The sequence below is a fragment of the Heterocephalus glaber genome, unplaced genomic scaffold (assembly GCF_053883595.1).
Source record: "Heterocephalus glaber isolate CG9 unplaced genomic scaffold, H.glaber_assembly_v1.0 deba00001613, whole genome shotgun sequence".
Taxonomy (NCBI): domain Eukaryota; kingdom Metazoa; phylum Chordata; class Mammalia; order Rodentia; family Bathyergidae; genus Heterocephalus; species Heterocephalus glaber.
In genome coordinates this window covers 28,417,505-28,438,994 of record NW_028258384.1, presented here as the reverse complement: position 1 = coordinate 28,438,994, position 21,490 = coordinate 28,417,505, and the positions used below count along the sequence as shown (strand labels likewise).

The 21,490-nt window shown below is 38.9% G+C and overlaps 2 pseudogenes; one reads left to right on the top strand and one right to left on the bottom strand.

The window, feature by feature from the left end:
- Positions 1-6,434: 6,434 nt before the first annotated feature.
- On the top strand, positions 6,435-8,651 carry LOC101725547 (phosphatidylinositol-3-phosphate phosphatase MTMR1-like; annotated as a pseudogene).
- Positions 8,652-10,323: 1,672 nt separating this feature from the next.
- LOC110347207 (ras-related protein Rab-22A pseudogene) overlaps positions 10,324-21,490 on the bottom strand; it is a 37,949-nt pseudogene continuing 26,782 nt past the window's right edge.

Below are 21,490 nucleotides of genomic sequence, written 5' to 3'. Positions count from 1 at the left end.
CTGTGAGACCCTGTAAAATCAAAAAGAAAATTTCATACTTCCAAGATACAGTGATGGTACAAGTTGAACACTGACACTCCAAAAGGGAAGAATAGGTAAATATCAAGGAAGAATTTGACCAAAGCAGTACCAAAACCTAACAGGCCAAACATTAAAGCCTGTACCACTATGTACAGCATCTGGGGCACATGGAGACAAGACGTTGGCACTAAAGAGGCTAGGGGAAACCTCACCCTTATGCCCCTTTACCATAGTAACTGTGTATTGGAGAAAAGGAAATAATCAGTCCTTTTTGGAACTAATGGACCCTGGGTCTGAACTGATATTGATTCTGAGATATCCAAACATTACTGTGGCCTCCAGTCATAGTAGAGGGTTATGATGGTCATATGATCAATGGAGTCTTGGCCAAGGTCCAAATCACATTGGTCTGGTGGGTCCATGAACCCATCCTGTGGTCATTTTTCCACTCCCAGAGGATATAACAGGGATAGACAATGTTAGCATTTGGCATAATCTCTGCACTGTTATCCTAACCTATGAAGTGAAGATTATCAGGGTGGGAAAGGCCAAACGGAATCCATTAAAGCTGCCTCTACCTGGGAAGATAATAAATCATAAAGAATATTGCCCCTCGAGATATTGCAAAAATTAATGCCACTATCAAGGACTTGAAAGACACAGGGGTGGTTGTTTCCATTGCCTCCTCATTTAAGCCTATTTGATCTGTGTAGAAAATGAATACATCTTGGAGAAAGACATGGATTATCATAAACTTAATCTAGTAGTAATTCCTATTACAACTGCTTGTTCCAGATGTGCTTTCTGTGACTGAGTAGACTGACATATCTATTAGTTCTTGGTATGTAGTTATTGGTCTATCAAATGCCTCCTCCCACCATTCCTATCCATAAATCCCAGCAGAAGTAATTTGCTTTCAGGTAGCAAAGTCAAAGATACTCCTTCACTAGAGGTATACTAGCTTATCACCCCTATGTCACAACTTAGTTCACAGGAATCTTGATCACTTTTGCCTTCCACAGGTATCATACTGGTCTGTTGCATTGAGAACATTATAGTGACTGGACCAAAAGAGCAAGAGATAGCAACTACTCTAGACTACTCTGTATAGCATTCAGAAGATGGGAAATAAACCCAACTAAAATTCAAGACCCTTCTATCTCAGTGAAATTTCTTTTCGTGTGGGACATGCTGAGACATCTCTTCTAAGGCAAAGAAAGAGTTATTGTATCTGCCCTCCCCACACACACACACAATAAAGAAAGAGGCACAATGCCTAGTTGGGCCTATTTGGATTTTAGAGGCAGCATATTCTTCAGTTGGGTTTGTTACTCAGGTTCATTTACCAAATGACTCAGAAAGTGCTAATTTTGAGTGGAATGCAGAACAGAAAAGACTCTGCCAAGGATCCAGGCTATTGTGCAAGGTGCTCTGCCTCTCACTTGGGCCATATGAGCCAGCAGATCCAATGGCACCTGAGATATAACTGATAGGGATGCTGTTTGGAACCCCGCAAGTGAAACATAGCACTGCTCCTTTGGATTTTGGAGCAAAGCTCTGCCATAAACTCAAGACAGTCACCCTCCCCTTGAGAGACAGCTCTTGACCTGCTACTGGGTCCTGGTGGAAACTGAACACTTGATGATGGTACAAGTTTTCATGGGACCTGAGCTTCCCATCATGAACTCAGTGTTACCTAATCCATCAAACCACAAACACATACACGCACAGCAGCTACCCATCAAACGAAAGTGGTGTATAAATGATCTGGCCTGAATAGGTCCTGGGGCACCAGTATGATACATGAAGAAGTGGCCCAAATGCCAATGGTTCTTATTTTTGTTATAATCCCTTCTGTCACCGAACATGTACCTCTCACCTCATAGAGTGTACCGTATTATCAGTGGACTGGGGAAGAGAAGAGTAGGTCCTTGTTTACTGATGATTCTGCCTGTTATGCAGCAACTACCCAAAAGTGGACAGCTACAACATTACAGTACCTTTCCAGGACATCATTGAAGCACAGCAGTGAAACAAAATCTTCACAGTGGACAGAACTTTGAGCAGTGCACCTGACTGTATATTTTGCTTGAAAGATAAAATGGCCCAACATGTGAGCATATACAGATTCTGGGCTGTAGGCAATGTTATGAGTGGAAAGTCAGGGAGTTGAACATGACAGCAAGACTAGTGACAAAGATTTATATGGATATCCCTCTCCAAATGGACAAATGATGTGGAGATACGTCTGTCTCATGTAAATATCCACCATCAAGGGACCTCTGCAAAAGAAAACTTTAATAATAAAGTGGATAGAATGACCTCCTATTTTGAGGATAGCATTTCACCTCTTTCCTGAACCACTCCTGTCATTGCCCAGTGGGTGCATGCATGAACTAGTGGCCATAGTGGCATAGATGCAGGTTATGCATGGGTTCAGCAAGAAGGACTTCCACTCAACAAACATGACCTGGTCACCACCAAATTGCTGGACACACAATCTTCTAGCAGCAGAGACCAACACTGAACAGCTGATACAGCACCATTCTCTGAGATGATCAGCTGGCAATTCACTGGACCATTTCCACCATGGAAAGGTCAGCAGTTTGTTCTTACTGGACTAGACACTTGTCCTGCTGGTGGATTTGCCTTCCCTAAATGTAATGCTTCTGCTAACACTACTATCTGTGAACTTGCACAATATCTTATCCACAGTCATGGTATTTCACATAGACTTCCTTGTGATCAAGGAACTGATGCCTCAGCCAAAGAAGTGCAGCAATGGGCTCATGCTCATGGCATTCATTATTCTTACCATGTTCTCTACCATTCTAAAGCATCTGGCCTGATAGACAGTAAAATTGCCTTTGAAGACACAGTTACACTACCAGCTAGGTAGAAATACTTTACAAATCTGGGACAAGGTTATTCTGAAGGGTTTATATGCTCGGAATAGTGTCCAATATGTGGTACTGTTTATCCTGTAGCCAGGATTCAAGGGTCTAGGGTCAATGGGGTGGAAATGGTGATGATACCACACACCATTACCCCTATTGACCTCCAGCAAAATGTTTGCTTCCTGCTCCAGTAACCGTATGCTCTCTTGGTGTTAAGGTTCATACCTAGATGTTTCCCAGAGCCCTCTGTGCAATTATAGATGGGGCTTTGGGGAGAAGATTGGCCCATGAGAGAGTGATACTCATCAGTGGATTAACCTACTGATGAATTTATACATAAATGTGATGTTGGGAGGTGAAGCCAGTTCAGAGGAAGTAGGTCACTGGGGGCATGGCTTGGAAGGATGTATCTCTCTCCTCCCTTGGTCTTTCTCTCTGCTTCTTGCCTGCCATGCCATAAGCAAGCCTCCTCTTCCATGACCATCAGCCATACTACCCTGCCTGGGAGCCAGCCAAATATGGATTGAAACCTCTACAAACTGTGAGCCGAAACAAACTTTTCCTCATTGGAGTCATAGATGTTGGTTATTGTGTCTCAGAAATGAGAAAAATAACTAAGACACTTGGCCTAGAAGACTTAGCTCAGAGGATGCTTCAACCAGGAGGCATAGCAATGATTCCATTCAACTGGAAGTTGAGATATTCTCCAGGTATGCACTATGAGCACCCCATGCCTCTGAGTTAGCAGGCTAAGAAGAGAACTATAATGTTGCTTTGTGTGTGTGTGTGTGTGTGTGTGTGTGTGTGTGTTTGTGTTTGTGTTAATCCAAACTATTATGGGGGAAGCATACTGCTACTTCACAATGGAGATAAGGAAGTGTATGTATGGAGTGCAAGGGATCCCTTAGGGTATCTCTTAGAATTACCATGCCTTGTTAATAATGTCACTGGGAAATTACAACAAACTATTCCAGGCAGAATAACGAATGGCCTGGACTTTTCAGGATTGAAGTTGTGGGTTACCCACCCATGTGAAAAGTGAAGTCCCTCTGAAGTGTTTGTTAAACACAGAATGAATAGTTTGTTATAGATATATTCTTGTTGAGCTTCGAGTCATTCAGCCTTGGACAGAGGGATGCATCATTTGTACCTTTTGTCCCAAGGTTTCTATCTTGTTGAACTAAACAACTACTGGTTCTTTAGCTTTCAGACAGCCATTGTGGGACTTTCAGACTGATTGTGTAAGCCAATCTAACATATTCCCTTTTATAACTTTACATATATTCTATTGGTTCTATTTCTCTAGAAAATCCTAATACAGCCACCAATGTTATCAATGGACCATATGTTTCTTGAGTAAATATTTAGTGAACCAGAAACTTCCAACAGGCATAGAATATAAATTAACCTGAGTGTATGTGTCTTTGTGTCACATATATTTGTATAAATATATCTGTATGATAAAATGCCATTGTAAGTCAGCAGTAAGTTAGCAGAAGACATAATGAACACCTAGGTACCTGCTTCCTCATATTTTCTCTGAATAGAATACTAACGAAAATGCAAATGAAAATCTATGCAAAAGTCACACACCCATTATTACTTGGAAGAAGAAAATGCCAAAACTTCAAAATAACTGTGGCTAAAAAGGGACAAAGCATGAAAGTCTTGCACATAATCTGTCACACTTCCAATGCTAGGCTTTGTGGCAAGCAAAGACACACCAAGAGATCCAGCACATACAGTGGAAAGAATATAATGAGGGGCTTAACATTGGTTTAAAACTATACCCAGGGCCAGGGATTTAGCTCAGTGGCGCTGAGCTTGCCTTGCAAGTGCAAGGTCATGAGTTCAATCCCTGGTACCAAAACACAAACAAACAAAAAACAAAAAACCCCCAAAACTATAGCCAAAAAGATTAACCTCTGAATAACTCTGAAATACCAAAACTATGTACTGAAAGATAAAAGAAAGGTCTGTAGGATATGGAAAACAATCCAACAAAATGTCCAATTTAAAAACTGCATGTTCTCTTTCATATATGGAAATTTAAGAGAAGGAATAAAGGAAGGAAGGAGTGAGGAAAGAGGGAAAGAAAGAAAAGAAAAGGAAGAGTTGACTTTAAATAAGAATAGTGGTTATCAGTGAAAGGCCCTAGGTTGGGTAGTAGGGGTGAATGTAAAAAACAAATGGTTGGATATGATCATTGCAACTCTGTATACATGTATAGAATTATCACAGTGAATGCCATTAATGTGTAAAATTAATATATGTTAATAAATGGCATAAAAAGGGATAATAATTATCCAAAAGTGCAGGCTCTGGAGCATACAGCTTCTGGAGGAAAGTAAAGGCAAAGAGGATGGGAGAAACATTCTTGACTATTCAGAAAGGATGGGGGAAACACTAACTCTAATTTGAGAAGACATCACTCCTCCCTAAGATAATATATAAATTCAATTTCAAAAATCCTATAAAGACTTTATGGACTCAGGTATTTTGGTAACAAAATTTATATACAAAAATATATTAAAGAATGAATAGGATATAATAGTAAAAGAAGACCTATGAGAGGGAATTATGATACATTATGGTGCTGTTGCAAGAATAGACAAATTGCCCAGTGGAATAGAATAGGAAACACAGAAATAAAACTAAATGCATATGGAAATCAGTATATGATAAAGGTGGCAAGTAAAAATGACTAGAATAAAAAATAGACATTTAATAAATGGTGCTGTGGCAACTAAGACATTTGGAAAAAGTTACAGTAGATCCACATAACACACCACATAGAAGAATACAAAAATGGCTTAGAGATTTAAGTAAATTCAAAACCATACAGATTCATGAAATAAATGTGGCAGAACTCTTCTTTAACCTTAGTGTAGCTAAAGGCTTTTCATCTATGAATCAAATTCCAGAGGAAATGAAAAAAAGTAAGAAATTTGACCACAAAACAATAAATGAAAACAATACAAAATATAAATCAGAAATAAATTAAAAGACACCTGATAAACTGGGATAATATATTGGAAGCACATATCCCATACAAATTGATAGTATCCTGAATACATGGAGAATTCAAATATTGAAGGACAAGGAAAAAAATCCAGTACAAAGATGGAAAAGAGAGATGAACAGATGATTCACACAAAAGCTAAAAGAAGAAAGAAAGAAACAAAAAGGAAAACAGTCCTCAAAATCTGATGCATGAAAACTTAGTGACAATTCAACAAATGTATGTGAAAACAACACTAAAATACCTTTGCTTGTGTAACACATAAGCAACATTTTAGAAAGCAGGACAACACGTTCTGTTAGTGAGGCCGTGAGGAAAGTCACTTTCATAAAATGCTGGTAGAAATGAAAAGTAGAATGAAGAGAGTGACAGGTAATGGATACAGCCACCTGAGATGGGCAGACAGGTGGACTGGCAGGCAGGAGGGTGGCAGAGTTGGGTCCCCAGAACCCTTCTGACTTCAGCTTCCCTGAGGCAGTGGGACTCTGAATACCATGGACAGGGCTGTGGTGGTGGCAGTGGGCTGTGAGTGCACTGGTGAACCTGGCTGGCAGCTAGTGGGCAGCAGGAGACTCACTCAGGCCTGCTCCTAGCAGCCTAAGGTAGAGATCTTGGACAGGGTCACATGGTGTATGGTGTAAGCAGCTTATACCATAGCTGCTACAATTTCTAGTCAGACTTCAGTTTCAGTGATATAAAAAAACTAGATCCAGAGATCACAATGCCAAGGGATGGAAATAAACTGGAACAGATAGAAGTGCCACTTTTCCCAGCAGAATCAATTAAGGCCATCGTGAAAGATGTCATGTATATCTGTCCATTTGTGGGAGCAGTGAGTGGAAACTTGACAGAGACAGACATTAAGATTTACTTCAAAAATGTAGAAAGGGATCTGCACTTTTCTTCCTATTTCAAAATGTCTTGTTTACCTGAAATATACCAATAAAAGAATTTAAGGGGGGGGAGCAGAAAGAAAGGGACCTGCACTTAATCCTTGATTTTCCCCTTGGAGTGATTAGCAGAGTTCACATGATTGGAGCATGGAACCATGGAGACAGTTCTTGTGATATAGAGATCATATGCAAGGATATGAGGAACTTGGGGCTGGCTTATAAACAGGAAGAACAGCCCCAAAACTTGCTTTATTTATTTATTTATTTATTTATTTATTTTGTACTGGGGATCAAACTCGGGACCTTGCGCTTGCGAGGCAGGCGGCAGAACCACTGAGCTAAATCCCCGGCCCAACTTGTGATATTTGAAAACTTCAATAAACATGTATTTCCTTTTTCCAGTGGGCAGAGACTACTTGAATTCAAACTCTGAAGAGAAACATTGAGTTATTAGCTGCAAAGTTTATGATCCAGTAACTGAATATAAGAGACAGGGCTTGCCAAATGAAAGTTGACAAATATCCAAAATAAATAGTAACTATGTCTTCTGGGATACTCACCTTCCTGTCACCGTTGTGCCAAATAGTGTAAAAGGTAATGACCCATTAAAAGTGGCAGACTTTCAAGTAAAATGCAGAGTCCCTGTGTTCTCATGGATTCATCCAGAAGGTCAGACAAAAGTCACGCACTGTAGCCAGTGACTGGTGGGGCCCAACAATAAATGCTGCAAAGAAGATGAAAGATACTTGCACAAAATGATGATTGCTAACGCACAGTCACACAAACTTAGCAGCTCTGATGCCTGACAAAACACTGTTGCAGATACCAGCAAGGCAAAGGGTGGAAGATGTGAAAGTGGAAATGCTTACCCAAATGCAGAACTTGTGTTCTTGGAGATTTACACTGTTCACGTGATGAGAAAGTCACCACAGAAATTAAAAAAGATTGTGTACCCTGCCATTGATGAGGCACAGTGGCTATCAACGTGGACTCCACATACTGGCTGGAATATATAAGAATGCTTCCTGCTGGGCAGGAATTGCTGTTAAAATGGAATCTGGGAAAACATTCCCTGATGGTGCATTGCAGTGATGGTTGTGACCAAACAGCTCAGCTCATGTCTCTGGCGATGCGGATGTTGGACAATTATTACGGGACCATTAAAGGAGTCTAAGCTCTCATAGAAAAGGAGTGGATAAACTTCAGACATAGATTTGCACTGCGAGTGGGCCATGGTGATGAAAACTATCCAGATACTGACAGAAAACCTACATTTCTTCAGTTTATTGATTATGTTTGACATATGACAAGACAGCGTCCTACAGTATTTGAGTTTAATAAACTATTCTTGATTACAACTTTGGATCAACTTTTATAGCTGTCTCTTTGGAACTGTTTTATGCAACTGTGAACAAGAGTGAATCAAAGGGGATATAATCATTATGGTCTTATATCAATAGCCAACTAGATAAATTTTCTAAACCCTTCTTTGTGAATTGTGAAAACCACACCTTATATACTTTTGCTAGTCTGAATCATTTGGAGTTATAGGAAAACTATTATGTACAATGGAATCCACAGATGAGATCACAGATGCCAGTTAACCAGAATCTCAGGGAGCTGCTGGCCCTCAGGGCTGAGCTGCAGAAGCGGGGAGAGGACGTGCAGTGGGAGGTGGCCACTCGTGTCATCTTATCCTGGACCAAGTTGGGCTCCTTGCAGCTGGTGCACCCAGCCACTCCTGTCCACACCTTGGTCTTACAGGCAAGGGCAGACAGTGTCTTGGGCCATCCTGCACCTTATGATATCATCTCTTAGCAGTAGGACCAGGGACTATTCATGTGGCTAGGTGACAGATCTCACTGTAGGCAAGTGTTTTTTGTTTTGTGAACAGCTGTCATGCATCTGTTAACAGTTCTACCTGCTCTCATCCAGGCAGCTTGGGAGAAACTAGAATGAATTCCCTGTAGTACTTAGGCTTAGTAAAAATTTCCTGTCATTTCTTTCCAAGTTCAGTCCTTCATTAGAAACAAGAAGTGTTCACTTAAAGGTCAAATTGCCAGCTCTGTGGTTTCTTTCAGCTGATTGCCACAACTTGAAGACTGCCTTTAAATGAAATGTATGGAGAGAAAACAGACCATTGCCATCTAGTCATCAATTTTTTTCATCCAAGGGGTCCTCGTGTACTAATTACTGTTGTGTACATTTAAGGTATTTTTTAAAAAAGAGAAATGTCTTCATTGACTTTCCTATGTCCTTTTTATCTTTAGAATAGCCACTGGAGGAAGTATCTGCTTAACTGTACAATGTGAGAAAGTCTTTCCCAACACACTTCTTGCTAATTTTTGTGTGGTACATTTGAAATGAGATTTTAGACTTGGTTACTTCAATGGCAATGTGTTACTGTCCACAACCTCACTCTGGTACTTGCCTCCTGAGGTGCCTCAGTTCATTGATAGGGAGAGCACTAACCAACCATGCTCAGTGCTCCGGCTCTGCTGCAGGTAACCTGAGGACTCAGGCTGCTGTGTGCAGGTGCTGGCCTCCAACATTGCCTGTCAGTTACACATAGACCATTGGACCTTGTATGCTACTGCCTCTTTGGAGAGGCCAGTCATCTATACAAAAGCAAGGCTGCTATCATCTGTCCTATGCCTGGGTAGAATAGTATTTCTCATTTTTTTGTTAAATTCTTTTATTGGTACATTTTAGGTATACAACACAATTACATTTCTCATTGGGAATTGTACCTTTACATAATGCATCTTGGTTCTTATTTTTTCCCCATTCCTAGCCCTTCCTTCACCCCCTCCACCCTTCCCTATTTCCAACGACTTTACTTCCATTTTTTCCATTTCTCATCATTTTTCCTTTCCCTTCTTTCCTTTCCCCTACCCCTCCCACTACCTCTACCCCTTTGGACCTTTTCTTCCTATTTTTCATTATCGATTATTCATTCTAATCATTGGTACATTTTAGGTATACAATATAATGACATTCATCATTGGAAATTTGCACCTTTACATAGTCTCTCTTGGTTCTTATTTTTCACCCTTGCCCAGCCCTCCCTTCAACCCCTCCAGTCCTCCCTATTTACAAAGATTTTGTTCCTATTTTTCCATTTTACACTAGAAATTCTTGACAGGGTACGAGTTCAAAGACTGAAATACCACTGGTACAGTCTTCAAAGAGGGAACAGAACTGGTCAATTTCTGCAAGTCCTTTTTATATGAAGAAGAATCAACAGCAGCTTGGCAACTGTGCATGGTGGCGCATACCTGTAATTCCAGCACTTGGAGGGAAGGCTGAGGCAGGAAGATCACCAGGAGTTGGAGGCCAGCCTAGTGAGTTCAAGGCCAGCCTGAATTACATAGAGAGGCCCTGTCTAAACAAAACAAAACAAAACAAAAAAAGAGCAGCTCAGCTGGGCCCACAGCCCTCTTGCCAACTTCCAGACTCACCTACTTCACCAAATCTGAGAGGCTGAGGCTTAGCAGCAGCAGCTTCACTTTGGCTCTGATGGTGGTCTTCAGAGTTTGAAGCCCTTGCTGCCAGTTAGTGAGTTGGTGTCAGTGGAAGGAATTCTTTGACTAATTTCATTAAGGGGTTCTTTTATGTTTATTGCATTTTTGGCACTGGTCTTAAAAATCGCATGAATGCAGTAAGTGTGGTCATAAGCATCTCGCTCCATGACTTCTCTGACATCAATAAGATCACATTTATTTCTTGAAATGGTAAATATAATATTAGGTGGTGGATGCTGTTGAAGTTCTTTTACCCAGTTCTTTAATGTTGAAAATGTCTCTTCTTTTGTAATATTATAAATGATTATAGCTGCAGACGGGTCTCAGTAATACATTGGCGTTAAGGAATGAAATCATTTTTGTGGATCAAAACTGTCTTTCACAAACCGCCACACAGTACTCAATTTACCTACACTGTACCCCCCCCCCACACACACTTTGAGCACTATGGCCTGGAGCCAGGAGCACAGGGCCCACCTCAGCCCAATTGAGCAGAGAGAGGCCTGGCCCAACAAAAACACCCTCAGCGCCGCAGCCGCTTGTCTTGCAGAAGCGGCAACCTCTGGTCAGCTGGTCATAGGCCTGGCCTGTCCTCTGTCAGCCACGCAGAGTTGCCTCAATAGCTGATTCGCCTCCCTGGTCTCAGGGGCGTCGTCCCTGCTACCATCTTGGGACACCGGCAAGGCTACTTAAATGTGTTTTTGACAGGGATGTCACTTCATTGTTTTTCCAAATAGCCAAATATCCCAGCACCATTTCTTCAATAGGTTAGCTTTTCCTGAGTCAAAAGGATTCGGTCAGCTTACTATCACTACTCTGTATTTGTTTTTAACTACTGATTTTGTCTTCTGCTTCATTTGTTCTATATTTATTCTAGGACAATGTTGTATTAACATTGTAGTTTCACGATGTATTTTTGTCCCATAACTTCCCCAAATTATTGTTATGAATTTGTGTAAGACAGTACTATGTACTTTAGAGGCAAGTCTGGAATGTTATTGCAGTGAAGTTATACTACTACAATTTAGTGGAAATCATCAATTTGTCACATGTTCTCAAGATGCAAGATTCAAAAATCCACCACTAAGGAACTATGAGACTCATCACCACATGGAAGGACCCCAGAGACAGGGAGACAGGGACTTTTTACAAGAAGAGTTATGAGCTTATGTTTGTATTTCAAACTTCATAAAGGGAGTGGAAGAGTATTCTCTGGAGGGTCTATATACCATAATTCAACATAAAAAATAGATTGTACTGTTTTTACAGTTTGAATTCTATTTTTAACTGAAAACAATTATACTGTTTAAGTACAACAACCAAAAATGAATGCATACTTATTGTAAGTAAACTGAAAACAACCACTCCCTTACCAAATTAAACAGAAAGGAAAATAACTAAGTTGAAAAAATTTTAAATGGTACTTCTTACCTGTTTTCCAGACTTCCTACCCTCACTTTGCTGCTTCCACCCCTCCCTTGCCCGGGTCCCAACTTGGAAAGAAGACCATCAGGCCTGTTGGAATAAATTCTGAGATTTACTTGCTGCAGAGTGATATGAGTATCTTTATATGGGTATAGAGAAAGAAGCAATTCTCTTTAGAAGCTCCAACAGAAATCAGACAAATGCACACTACAAAATACTATAACCCTTTAATCTTGAAAACTGCTAAATAGGAAAACTAAATCAGTGTGGATAGTGCAGTACCCTGTGGTGAGGGCAGCAGTAGCTAATAGTGAACTCAGAAATGAGAGGGTGGCTCCACCCCTCACCCCCCCAATGCCGCTGCAGTTGTGAATGATAACTGGGAACCTGAGCTCACAGTGACATGGTCCTTATGAGAGTGAGCTCAGAACCTGGCCTGGACTAGTCTCTCCTCCTAGTTGCAGTTTTAGTAGTCTTCTGTGGCTGTGCTCTCTAAAAGCCATCAAGCCTTAAGAATTTGACAGGGATCTGGCAGCTCAGTGGATGCTGACTGGAGTAGGGATGTCAAACAGCAAAGACCAGAGCAAGTCTAGAGCCAACTTCTCTGCCTCATTCTAGAGACCTACTCCTTTATTGCAAGAAACGAAAGGTTTTGGAAGGATCACAAGAAGAAGTTGGGATTGAAAATGGATACCAGTTGGGATTTCCTATGGGGGCATGTGATTGTGATCATGCAATGTCTGATAGAGCTGGAAGACTGAGAAGGGCACTACATGGAAATGGCAAGATTTCTCCAGATCCTTTGGGAGGGAGCACAGTGGGTGACAAGGGGGGCAGGCAGAATCTGCTAGGGTTTCAAGCCTGTGCTTCCTGGATCTTTTCTTTGCTCTTTGTCCATCTGAAGCCAGATATAGTGGGCATCAGGAACCCGGGGTGGGGAGTCGCTGTGGAGGAGAAAAACAGAAATTAGGTCTGTGAAGTATGACCCTACTGCAGAGGAGGCAATTGAGAGAACTAGCTATGATAGAAGCAGGGAATGAGAAACCATTCTGGTCCCTGCAGGTCGTTGTTTATACAAGCACTGTTTGTGGACTCTAGGATAAGAATGAAATCACCTCCAGAATGAGACTTCAGCGAGTCCTGATTTCAGACACCTACACAACTCTTCACTCATTGTCCATTTTAATGCATAAAATGGTTGGCATAGATGAGGAGTGGGCTGGAAAGGGGGAGTGGGTTTTATAAGAGACTGGCAAATATACAGATTAATTTTTTAAATCTCCTCTCCACCCAGCAAGCTCTTTTGAATCCCTTGCACCACAAGTTGTCCATCTGCATATAAGAAATTGCAATTTGGTGACAAGTGGGAGGAGATAGTGGAGGGAGGAAGTTTAAAGACTAGGCTAAAATGGTTTGAAAATGTGATATTTTTGTATACGCATGTAGGATTTTGTTTTGTGTGATCTTAGAGATTGAACCTAGAGCCTTTGCAATGAGCTACATGCCCAACCCTTTAAATAATTAATAAATTATGAGAGAGGGTCTCGGTAAATCACTAAGTTGCCCAGGCTGGGCTCAAACTTGCAATCCTCCTGCCTAAACCTCTCAGAATGCTGGGATTACAAGCATGTGTCACCACACCCAGCTCCTCATAGAGCATATTTTAATCATATCCATTCTTATATTATCCTCCTTTCTCCCTTTCCCCCTCCCATCTCCCTTATACTCTTCTTCTTGTCTTTTTTTAATTAAATTCTTTTATTGGTACATTGTAGGTATACAACACAATTACATTTCTCATTGGGAATTGTACCTTTACATAATGCATCTTGGTTCTTATTTTTTCCCCATTCCTAGCCCTCCCTTCACGCCCTCCACCCTTCGCTATTTACAAAGACTTTATTTCCATTTTTTCCATTTCTCATCATTTTTCCTTTCCCTTCTTTCCTTTCCCCTGCCCCTCCCACTATCCCTACCCCTTTGGACCTTTCCTTTCTATTTTGCATTATCGATTATTCATTTTAATAACTGGCACATTTTAGGTATACAGTATAATGACATTCATCATTGGAAATTTGCACCTTTACATAGTCTCTCTTGGTTCTTATTTTTCACCCTTGCCCAGCCCTCCCTTCAACCCCTCCAGTCCTCCCTATTTACAAAGATTTTGTTTCTATTTTTCCATTTTCTCATTTTAATCCCATTCCCTTCTATCCTTTCCCCTAGCCCTCCCACTTCCTTCCCCTTTGCTCCTTTTCTTCCTATTTCACATGACCTATTATACATTTAGTCCTTATTTACACTTTCAATTTCTCATGCCAGAGAAACTATTCGGTATTTATACATGTGTGTCCTATTTATTTCACTTAAGAGTATTGCCTCAATGTGCATCCACTTAGCTATAGATGTCTCTAATTTCTCATTTTTTATGGCTGAGTAGTACTCCACTTTATTTAAAAAACCACATTTTCTTTATCCAGTCTCCAGTTGATGGGCATTTGGGCTGTTTCTAAGTTTTAGCTATCACAAACTGTGCTGCTATGAACATGGATACACATAGATCACTGTGGTATGATTCTTTTAATTCTTTGGGGAAGATCCCAGCAGTGGAATAGCAGGGTCAAATGGGACTTCCAGTCCTAGTACTTTGAGGTATCTCCATACTGATTTCCACAGTGCTTGCACCAGTCTACACTCCCACCAGCAGTGGAGCAGGGTTCCTCTTTCCCCACAGCCCCGCCAGCATTTGTTATTGGTTGATTTCATGATAGCAGCCATTCTTTCTGGAGTGAAGTGAAATCTAAGCGTTCTTTTCATTTGCATCTCTCGAATGATGTTACTGTTAAATAATCTTTTCAAATCTCAGTGGACCATATATGTGTGGTTCTATTTCTAGATTCTCTGTTTTATTCAAATGACCTATATGTCTTTCCTTACACCAACACTGCTTTGATTACTGTAGCTTTAGAAGAAGTCTTAAAATTGGGTGCTAAATGTCTTCCGACACTGTTTTTGTTTTTGTTTTGGCTTTTCTGGGTCCTTTGTACTCCTACATAACTTTTAAATTTCAATATCCAGTTCTTCATTTATAGCAAGTATACACAGACCTGAATTTGTTATATATACCTTGTGTTTTCTAATCCTGCTACATTCAAGTACAAGTTCTAGGGGCTCCTAGAGATTTCTTAGTATTTTCTCTGTAGATGATCATTTCATCTACATATAAAGATTTTGCTTCTGCAGTGCCAATCCTATCCTAGTTGTGTCATTTTATTGCCAAACTATTTTGGTTTAGACCTATGTTTCAAAGTCTAATGGACAGATGAAGAGTAGGCATATATGCCCTTGTTCCCCACTTTAGGGAGAAAGCATTGTATCGTCTCCATTCATAGAAGGAGTTTTTGTTGGAAGTATGGAGTACATGTCTTTGATCTGTTGAGAAGGTTCTGTTCTACTTCTAGTCTCCTGATAGCTTTTACCATGAACAGCTGTAGAATTTAGTCCAATACTTTTTCTCCAACTAGTGACAGGATCATATGGCTTTTTCCTTTCCTCTGTTAAAATGATGACTTTTGGGGGTGAATCTTCCAATGCTGAACCAACACTGCCCTCCCTATAATAAAACCACTTTCTACATCCTGCCAGATCTGACTTCTAATACTTTGTTTTGTTAAACAAATTTCTATCTGTGTTCATACTTTTTTCTTCTATTATCTTTATCCAGTTTTAGGATTAGCACAATGTTGAGTTCCTAAAATGAGGGGAGAAGTGTTCCTTCTTTTTTCTGCTTTAATTGTTTGATATAATTTATCAGTTAAAATGTTTATGAGCCTGCTGTTGTCATATAGGTAGGTTTTCAAGCTAGGAATATACTTTCTTTAATAGGTGCTATTCAAATTTTATATTTCCTCCAGAGTTAGTTTCATTAATTTGTCTTCTAAGTTACTTCTTAGAAGTTTTCAAATTTATTTCAAAAAAGATTTTTGTAATATGCTTTCTATATCCTTTTAAATTCTGTAAAATCTGTGGTAATGTCTCCTAGACCTTAATATTGTAATTTAAAAAATGTATAACTGATATTGTGTAACAGGAAGAAAAGGTCTAAAAGAGCAGGGGAATTGGGAAGGCTAGGGGAAGGGGAAAAAGGGAAAGGAAAAAATATGAGAAGAGGAAAACAATGGAAACAAGGTCTTTGCAAATAGGGAAGGGTGGAGGGGGTGAAGGGAGGGCAAGGGAAGGGGAAAAAAAATAAGAACCAAGAGACTCATGTAATGGTACAAGATCCCAATGATGAATGTAACTGTATTTTATACCTAAAATGTACCAATAAAATTAATGGGGAAAAAAAAAGAATTCAAAAAAAATTTTTTTGGATTTCACATACTGGGGAAAACATGCTATATATTACTTGTCTGAGTTGATTTATTTTGCGTAACACAAACTCTATTATTTTGTTATTTAATGTGTACTAATAAACATATATGTAAAATTTTTTTGAAAATAATTATCTTTGACTACAAGCTTATTTCTGAAAGGTATAATGGTTTGTTAATAGGCAAGGAAGAGAAGTCTTGAGACAGGATGGAGGAGAAATAGATGATAATATTTGAATAAGAAAACCCTTAAATCAACAACCAAGCTGGTGTACCCAACACCAGACCTTTCAAGTAAGTGATCAGTTCTGGCTATTGTCACATTTCTGTCTGTAGGTCTTTAGGTACAGGTTTCTTGACTCAGTAGATTAAAAGCTTAAGAGAGAGGCTGTCTCTGATCCCTGCAGGTGGGGGTTATCTGGGGCCCTTTGGTATAGAGGTATCAGTATCAGAAAAGAAGCTCATGGATGGTGAGGAAAGGTAGGATTAGAGTGGTAGGATCTAGGGTTTCCCTGGAGGGTTTATCTGGATCCTAGGGTATTGAGAACCTGATCTCTTAATAACCATTCACACTTCTTTCACTGGGGAAAGGACTGGCCTAGGGAAGGATTTCAGAGGAAATGGTGGGCATTGAAGCAGGACTGGATCTGGGGCACCCCATAGAGCAGGAAGGCTTTCAGTTAGGAAAATCTTTGCCATTTGGTGCTCTGAATTCTATTAAAATATTCAATCCCTTGTCTTGTTTTTATCTTGGAAAGAACAAGAAAAAAAAACATGGAAAAAGCCTGCCCTTTAGGAGGTGATGAAGGCCAGCATCCTGGAAGAAATAATTAGAGGACGTTGGGCTCTAAATCCACATAATTTTGGAGAGAATGTGTCCAATAGACTTTTAATTAATATTGATATGATAAATACAGATACTGATGATATGGAAAGATTCATGGAGGAGATGAGATGGCTAAGAAGGAAATTAGGGTCTACGCATTCTTACAGGGGACACCCTCACCATGATCATCATGATGAGTTTTGCCTTATGCCTGGAATCTTGAGGTTAACAATCATAAATCCCCTGCTTTCCAAACTTGCATTTTCTTGGTGTCCCCTTGACCTTGAATCTTTTTATGTTCCTCTGTTTTCTGATTGGAAGTTTTACTTTGATCTAGTCTGTAAGTTTGTCTGTCAGCAGGGGAGTTTTATCACCTTGCATAGAAAGATATTTATTCCAAGTTGTAAATTTAATAAAGCAACTTAAAAAAAAGCCTACAGACATGCAGTCTCATTAAAAGTATGCATATATACACTTTTTATATATGCAATAAATGTTTTTCTATTTAATATAGTTGTTGGCACTTCTAATCTTCATCTTTTCTTTTAAATTTAAAAAATTTTTATTATTACATGTTTGCAGTACATAATGTTTACATTCATCATGAAGAGCTGGTACATGTATATAACATATTTTAATTCTTTTTATTTCCCCTTCTCCTCTGCTCCTTCTATCCCTCCATCTCTTGGTCCACTGATCATTTGGAAAAGATCTATCTTCTGTTTCCTATCTATTTTGTATTTTGCTCTTTCAAATTTATCATTCTTTATGGCAGAGTAGTACTCCATGGCACCTAAATACCACATTTTCTTTATCCATTCATCTGTTGGTGAACATATAGGCCACATTCAAGATTTAGCAATTAAAAGTTGTGCTGCTATAAACATGGGTACAAATGTGTTATCTGCCTTTTCTTACTTTTTCAAAAATGAATACATATATCTTTTTGATGTCATGAAAAGAGTAGGAAGCAAGGAACTTGCCAATCAGTATTTTAAAAAATGGGGCAATTAATAAGTAAAACAGAAACATAGTTTAAGGGCATATAATCTCATATTGCCTTTGGATCTCTTTTTTAGAAGCACATATCTGCTAATTATTAAACCTATATTTATTTAAAGTCAGCCTATTCTATAGAATGAAGATAATATATACCTTAAGGGGCTATTGCGAGGAGGACACGAGGTAATGATTGATCTCTTTAGCTAGCTCTGTCTGCATATTTAAAACTTCAGTATTCTAGATGGCTTTCATTTTTAGGCAAGTGTCTGAAAAGTGCCAGCAAATGTAATTGACAGCCAAGTGAGTAACACTTTTTTATTCCTCTGTCCTTAGTCTTTAAAATATTCTGGGTAATGTCATAACTACTGGCCATTCTGTTTTGATGGGTTTTACTGGCTATTCTCACATTTCTGTCTATAGGTCTTTAGGTCCAGATCCACTGGCTCCCAACACTACTGTTATGCTGGACTTTTAAAGGTGACAAAGACTCACTTCTGTGTAGCTCTTAGAAGTATGAATCGCCTTTTGGTTCTTTCAGAAATGTAGAAGGTGCCCCTCTGCTATAGCATCATACTTATATCAGGTACATAATTCACCAGTGCTGCCTAGGAATGCAAACAGGCTTTATGATTTTCTCAGACTTCTTTCCTCATCTCCTACCCTTGGACAACTCTGTATGACACTTTTTGTGCTCAGAATTGGACTACACCTTCCATGAATAAATATGGCCCAGTCTCCCTGGCTCTCCATTTTCTGCAAAGAAGCCTTTTGTGGCTGCTGTGGTAAAAAAAAAAAAAAAAAAAAAAAACAGCATTGTACTGGGAAAAGAATAGACTTGAGGATCAATGGAACAGACTAGAAAATGCAGCAACAACTCCAGACACACTCAGCCACCTCATCTTTGACAAAGGAGCCAAACATCTTCACTGGAAGAAAGACACCCTCTTCAATAAATGGTGCTGGAAAAGCTGGCTTTCCACATGCTGAAGATTGAAACTAGACCCATGTCTTTCACCAGGTACTAATCTAAAATTGAAATGGATCAAATATCTAAATATTAAAATGGAAACACTAAATCTGCTGGAAGAGAGAATAGGTAGAACCCTTGAGAACATAGGAGTAGGCAAAGACTTCATAAACAAAACCCAGATTGCATGAAAACTTCTAGAAAGAATCGACAACTGGGACCTCATCTTATTAAAGTAATTGATTTCTTTTTCATGCAAATATTTTGATCAACTTGAAATTGTTATTTAAATATTATTTAAGACAATCTCTTTAGTTTCTATAAGTTGTACCTTCATTTTCATTTGTTTCAAGAAATTTTCAAGTTGCTTTCTCAATTGCTGCATTGATTCATTGCTTGTTCAGAGTTATGTTTTAAAATATCAATTTATTAGTATAGTTATCAAAATTTTTCTTTTTATTCATTCATAGTGTTTTGCACAGTGGTCAGAAAACATATTTGATAATATTTCAAGGTTTGGAAATTTGTTGAGACTTGTTTTGGAACCTACCATATTATCTACTCTGGGGACTGTTCCATATGCTATTATTGAAGGAATCAGACCAGCACCTTGAGACCAAGACAAATTCAAAACACCCCTTAGTTCTCATGTTCCTAAAGTTTCGATTTCCTCTAACTTGAAAGTTCCCTGCCTATCAGTCAGCTCCCTCAAGCTACTCGCTTGAAAGTCAATCATGCTCTCCTTATTGACAGTATACAAGCTACCAGCTGACTGCTTGAAGGACACCATACTAGCCCAGTTCCAACTTCCCTTCTTTCTACCACCCACTTCTTATCCCTATAAAACCCCTGAGTCTGTAAGAGATGAGGCCATTTGGTCCTCATATCAGCAGTCCCTCTTAGGTTTTAATCCCAGTAAAACTTGTCTTTGGTTGTGGAGCTCTATTTCCTTTTCCTTTCTTCCTTACAATTAGGAATTTTTATTCTGTAGCTGATGGGTGGAATGTTCTGTAGATGTCTGTTAGGATCATTTACTCTATAGTGCAGTTTCATTCTGCTGTCTCTTTTTTGATTTTCAGTCTAGATGATCTTTTCATTGCTGAATGTGGAATGTTAAAATCCCTTACTATTATTACACTGGAGTTTATTTCTTCTTTCAGGTCTATTAACATTTGCTTTATATATGTAAATGATCTCATATTGGGTGCATATGTATTTGGAATTGTTATTTCTTCTTGCTGGATTAGCTCCCATGATCTTTATATAATGATTTTTTTGTCACTTTTTATGATTTTGATTTAAAACCTATTTCATCTGATTAAGTATAGTTACTTGTGATTTCTTTTAGATTCTATTTGCATGGAAGATTTTTTTCTCCTTCATTTTCTATGCATGGATGTCCTAATAATTATTTATAATTATTAATTAATAATTTTGTAAGGAGAATGTAGTTGGGTCTTGTTACAATGTTTCTTTTAATTGGAGAAGTTAATCTGTTTACATTTAAGGTACCTATTGGTAGGTAAGTTCTTACTATTGACATTTTGTTACCTTTTCTTTAGAGGTTTCTTTGCCTTTCTATTCTTTCTTTCTCCCTCTCTTATAGATCTCCTTTGTAGTTAAATTATTTCTCTACTAGTGTGTTTTGATACTTTTCTTATTAGTTTTTGGAGTCTGGATAAAATGAAGTTTACACAAAACATCTTTTGATGATACAGTTTATTTTGAAATTATAGTCATTTAGCAATGACCATGAAAATAGGGAGAAAAAAGGGAAGAAAATGCTAATAAATAGATTCTACATTTGTACTTCATTCCTCCCCAATATTTTGAGATTTTTACATTCACATTACATATCTTTACTTGCCTATAACATATTAATATAGTTATTAATATTTTAATCATTTTATATTTTAGTTTTCATATTAAATAATAAGTGGTTTTCACACCATTTTTACAATAATAAGGCATTCAGAATTTGTTGGTATAATTACTCTTATCAATAAGTTTTATAACTTCCAAAGTTTCCTTCTTACTCAATATCTCTTCTAGTTCAGGAAATTCTCTTTACTGTGTTTCACAAGCTGGTGTGTTGGTAATGAATTCTCTCAACTGTTGTTTGCCTGGGAATGTGTTGATCTTTTTTAAATTTCTAAAATACAGCTTTTCTCTGTACAATATTCTTAGCAGTTTTCTTCCGTCACATTGAATGTCTCATCCCACTAAGGTTTCTGCTGAGGATTCTTATATCAGGTAAATTGGGACACATTGATGCATTCTGTTTTGTTTCTTTTATCTTGCTGTCTCTGTCCATGCTGTGTTACCTAGGGTTGGAGGAGCATTGCAGTAGGCAGTACTGAGGCACCAATGCTGTAACTTTGACTGACATCCAAAGCCTGTAGCCCTCTGAGAAAAGCACAACACAGAGAAAGGACTAAGGTCCATGCTGTTATTGTTTACATGGCTTGAGACTGCTTTGGTCAGCCACAGGTATTGCTTGCCAGAATATGAGTTCATCACGTGGGGCAACAGATCTCTCT